The sequence below is a fragment of the Furipterus horrens genome, unplaced genomic scaffold, assembly GCF_987537825.1.
Source record: "Furipterus horrens unplaced genomic scaffold, mFurHor1.1.pri manual_scaffold_11, whole genome shotgun sequence".
Taxonomy (NCBI): Eukaryota; Metazoa; Chordata; class Mammalia; order Chiroptera; family Furipteridae; genus Furipterus; species Furipterus horrens.
The window spans coordinates 1,967,933-1,973,015 of NW_028327181.1; the positions used below are offsets into that span (position 1 = coordinate 1,967,933).

Sequence of the window (5,083 nt, forward strand, 5' to 3'; positions counted from 1 at the left end):
CTGGACATTTCAGGAACGTGGGCTGATAAGTTCTCTTTCTGCTTCAGCGCGTTTGAGTGGGGATTTTATCACTTAGAACCAAGAGCCCTGACTCGTAAATAGGCCTTTTCTTCCCCATCATTTCATAAAACGAAACTCACACTATGCCTCACGTAGAGCAGGGAAAATGGATTCCCTTGTTTCCTGAAAAGTTGATGAGAAATGGATAACAGGAGGCTGTTCTGTTCTCTTGGGTGTGTGGGGACATTTGTCCTCCTCCCGTGCGCGGGGACGTCCATGATCCTGTGGCCCGACCTCACCTCCTGGGCTCGGGCAGAAATCACTCAGCTTCTGGGCCGTGGCTTTGAAAGGGTTATGATGGATGGATAGCGCTGCGCCTCGTGGGCGGCAATGGAAATTTCTAGGTTGTCCGGCTGTCCCTGGGTTCTGCGTGCACAGCTGGCCCAGGTCGGGGGTGGGGTGGGGTGGGGGTTGGCGTGCCAAGGTCGGTGGGGCCTGGAGGGGGCTCACTTTTTCTCTCAAGGGCTAAATAGCAAATGGTTTAGGCTTCGTGGGCCGTAAGGTCTCTTGCATGGCTTTTGTTTTCTCTTTGGCTGGTTTTCTACGACTCTTTACAAATGTGAAGAAGCGATTCTTGGTTTCTAGCATGAACAGAAAGAGGCCGCAGGCTGGGGGGGCGCAGGCTCTCTCAGGCCGCCTCCTGGCTTAGATTGGGGTTACGGGGACCGGGCGGCCCTTTCTTCCTCCTTTCTTCCCTTTTTCCCGCCCTCTCTTCTTCTTCCTTTCCTTCTTTCTTTTTTGGGGACAAAACCCTTGTTCCTCCAATCCCAGGAAATATCCTGGAAATTCTGATATTTTGGGCTCAAAGTTCATGCCTACAGGGGGCCCCATCGCCTTGGCCTGCCCCTTGTCTCCACAGGACTTACCCCGGTTTGTCACTCCAGGTTCATTGCTCTGATTGTTTGGGGACCTCCTTCTAGAATACAAGCTCCACGAAGAGGGAAAGCCCGTGAGGCCCGGGGTCGGGTGCCTGGCCGTCGGGGGCTGGTTTCCGTGACTTCGGCTGGGCAAGGGTGTGACGGGCCTGACAAGGGGCAGAGGGGCCGGCCTGGCGGCCTAACGGCCTCGTGAGCCGAGCCGGGGCGCGGGGGCTCCTGGCGTCCTCTCAGCACAGGGCAGCTGACCCCGCAGCCTGAGTCGTGGTCTCGGGAAGTGCCGAGCCTCCTGGCCCCGGAGCTGCGCGAGCGGCCGTTCGCTGCCGGCCCAGGCCAGCTGGCACGTCCGGTTCCTGCCCCCAAAGGCAGGCTTCTCCTCTGCCAGGGGACGCTCACGGCTCCTTGGCTTGCTCAGGAGCCTCCGGCTATAATTTGCTGAGATCCAGATTTGGCTTCTTTGGGATCAGAGAGCTGCCAAAAGTCTCCCTGAGAGCGTATGCTTGTCAGGCAGAGTCAGAGAGACACGAGAGACACGTGGGTTCTGCAGGAGTCTCTGAGCCCCGCTCCTGCGGGACCCCTGGGCTGCGAGGATTCCCGCCCAGGGTGTGGGTACGGGAACCCAGCCGGGTGGGGCTCGCGGGTGCTGGCCTCCTGTTTCCCCAGGCTTGGCTGCCGCCCGCACAGTCTGCATGTGGTCCCAGTGGCTCTTACCATGGGCACCCTTCCTGCTCCTGTAAGATCCCCCGGCTTGTAACAGTGCAGCTGTGGGCTGGTCAGAGTCCCGGGGTGCCCAGCCCCGCAGGCTGAGCCCCCCAGCAGGTGCTCAGGGGCATACTCACCTGGTTCCATGCCGGTGCACTGTCCCGGCGTTTGAGGCTGGTTTCATTCTGATGGATGGGGGCCCAGGCTGTTGAGCTAAATATTAACACCATCGCCCCGGTGGGCCTCTTTGGGCAGTGTGGCCTCAATGACTGACATGTGGATGTGTTTGAGACCCCCTCCATCTCTTACTTGAATTCTCTGTCAGAGCCCCCCTCAAGAAGAGGCCTCAGGTACACCCTTGTCAAGGCAGGTGTCATGGTTACCCCTAGGTCACAGAAGAGAGACTGAGGCACAAAAGGCCGAGCGCCCAGGTCCCCACGGCTTGGCGGCCCCTTCCTTTGTTCCTGTGTTTATGCTCCGCTCAGTGGCGGCCCCGATGGCAAGCATGGGGTCTGACGGGCTACTGGGGGCACAGCAGGGGATTTGGCTAAAATCTGGGGGTCCAAGAGGTCTGCCCAGAGGATGGGAAGCACCCAGCTCAGCATAGCTCAGGGGTTAAGCGGTCCGCCCGCGGGGACAGCTCTGTCTGTCTGTCTGTCTGCCTGCACTTACTGTGCCAGCTCCTCGCCCCCGGGGCGCTCTGGAGGTGGAGGGAGCGATGTGCACCTGTCACAGACAGAGGCTCCTGGTGCCCCCTGGGCACCGTGTACGTGTCGCTGGTTATTTTTATTAATCCCACTTGATTAAACAGACAAAAAGTTACATTGCTACTCAGTCTGGGAGCATTCGTGGGACACAGTCGCTGGGCAGAGTTATAGACAGTGTGGGGAACGGCACGCGCCTTCCCGTGGCGGTGGGCTACGCCGGGAGCTGAGCGCAGGGCATGGGCAGAGGCGGGCCCCGCCCGTCGGGGGCTGCAGAGGGTCCGTCAGATGCGTAGCGTGAGGTGGGCACGGAACAGGCGCACGTGTCTGGGGTGGACCGAAGAACAGTGGACACGGGTGGGGACAGAAATTGCAAGGACCCTGTTGATTAGAACAATAGCCCAGCTCTGGGGACAAAGATATTTGGGTCTTCCTGGCTCTGAGAAGAGCCTCCTCGGGAGGGCTCAGCCGCCCGTCCCTGCAGCTGCAGAAGATGAGTCTCTTTCTGGCTGTGCAGAGGGACCCGCTGTGACTCGTTCAAGAGCGAGGTGCTTCGTGACCAGAAATGACGCAGAGAAGGCAGCTGGCGGCGGGTGGCAGCTGCCATCCGGGATGAACTTGGAAGTGCTGGCTCAGGATGGGGGGCTGCGGGCTGCCCGTGAAGGTCAGGCCTTCTCCGCGCCGCCTGTCTGGGCCACTCTTCGAACCTGTCCCTGAGAAGCAGCCCCCCCCGCACGTCGCCCCTGGAGGGTTCTGCTGAGGCTTCTCCCTGCCCCCCCGTCCCGGAGCTGGCCGCTGAGGGCGGGCGCAGGCGCAGGCGCGGGCTCCGTCGTTAATCAGCTCGCTGTAGTTCAGGCAGCAGACGTTTGCCCAGCACCCCCGGGCGCCACGCACATGCCCGGTGTGATGACAGTCCAGTCAGGTGTCGTCCTTGCTCGCAGAGAACTGCAGCCTCTCGGGGGGGGGGGGGGCGTGCAGCCTGGTGGGTGGGGAGGCCGGCAGCCAGGCTGCAGGTGCCAAAACAGAACAGAACAGGCCAAGCTCAGACTAGCCCAGGCACAGCTTAACGTAGCAGTCGTCCTGGGACTGGGCAGGTAAGGAGGCCGCTTCAGGTGGGGCTTGATTCAGGGGCTCACAGCATTTACCGGGACTGACCTCCCCTGCATCTTGGTGCCCCGCTTTCCAAGGCTTTGAATCAGGGCCTTCCCTACGATGTCCATGTTCTAACCCCAGGGACCCTGCGATTAGGTGGCCTTACCTGGCCAAGGGGACTTTGCGGATGAGTCCTGAGAGGCACAGTCTGTCCTGCGCTGTCACGAGGGTTATGTGATCACAAGGGTCCTTCTGGGGAGAATCCGAGGCAGGGGGAGGTGATGCAGACGCGGAGATGGGGGTGATGCTCTTTCTAGGAGGGGCTGGGAGAGGCAGGTTTGGGTCTTCCCTAGAGCCACAGGGAGCAGCAGGGCCCTGCGGACATCTTTTTTTATCCTCACCCGAGGATATGTTTTTCATTGCTTTTTGTTTCAGAGAGAGAGAGCGGAAGGGAGAGAGACTTCCAGGTAGAGAGAAAAGTCGGTTGGCCGCCTCCCATGTGCTTCCAGACTGAGGGTCGCAAGCACCCAGTCTGGGGACCACACACGCATGGGCAGGACTGAACCTGCAACCCAGGCCCGTGCCCCGACCAGGAATCAAACCTGCAACCGTGGTTTGCGGGGTGACGCTCCAACCCACGGAGCCACACAGCCAGGGCAGCCCTGCTGACGTCTTTATTTTGGTCTGGTGACATGGATTTCAGACTTCCGATTTGTAAGATAATAAATCCGACTGTTTGAACTCACATCCCCCCTGGTATCAAGTCTAGCAGAAAAGATGGAATGTTTTCTCCGTGGTCACTCTGGCAGGGGTCCTGCTCATCACTCTGACCAGACTGGCCTGGGCCACGCTAGCGGTGCCCTCATTGGCCAGGCTCGAGTCACAGGCTCCGCCCTCTGAGGGGGCGGGACCCCCTGAGCCAGGAGTCGGCAGGAGGTGGAAATCCAGGGTTCTGCTCCCATTAGGGGGGATGGGTGCCGTGGAGCTAAAGCAGCAGCCCTTCTGCACAGCCGGGGACGGAGAATTGTCCCCCAGCTCCAGGGGAGGAGGGGAGAACCCTGGGGGACATCGGCAGACCTGGGTCTCGTTCCCAGTTTCCTGTCCTGTGAGCTGGGGGACCTTGGGTAGGTGGCGCACCTTCCGGCCCTCCTTTCCTCACCTGACTCAGACCGCGTTTCCGGGGTCGCAGGACACACTGACCAGGACTCAGTGGCTGCAGATGACAAAAAGCCGAATCAAACGGGCTGAAGTCCCAGCTCCGCCGCTGACTAGCTGTGTGGCCCTGGGGAAGTCGCGCAACCTCTCTGACATCAGCTTCTTACTCTGCACAGCGGAGGCGACCTCCTGGGGCAGCTTCGTGTTCTGTTTACTCGCTGCAGCCACTCGGCATTCCCCGGGGTCCCTGCCCTGCCCAGCGAGTGGGTTTTCTGCCACGTGCAGCCGGATGGAACCCGGACCCTTCACTTCTCCCCGCTCTGGCCTGTGTCCCCGGTCCGTGCGGTGGCGCCTGCTGGCCCCGAGGCTCCGCACTTGCGTCCGGCCCTCCCCTGGGTCGCCCCTGCTCCCCTCACCCTGTCCTGGGTCGTCTGCTTCCTGCAGGGTGAGGGGTCAGTAGTTCGTGCCGGAAAGTGGCTGGCGGGTTCCGGTCAG

At 60.8% G+C, this 5,083-nt stretch overlaps 1 long non-coding RNA gene across 1 annotated transcript; it reads left to right on the plus strand.

The window, feature by feature from the left end:
- The first annotated feature begins 2,786 nt into the window (after positions 1 to 2,786).
- LOC149996721 (uncharacterized) lies at positions 2,787 to 4,178 on the plus strand. Its single transcript, XR_016514113.1, has 2 exons — positions 2,787 to 3,263; positions 3,869 to 4,178. It is a non-coding gene; the product is annotated as an uncharacterized LOC149996721 (long non-coding RNA).
- The last annotated feature ends 905 nt before the right edge of the window (positions 4,179 to 5,083 follow it).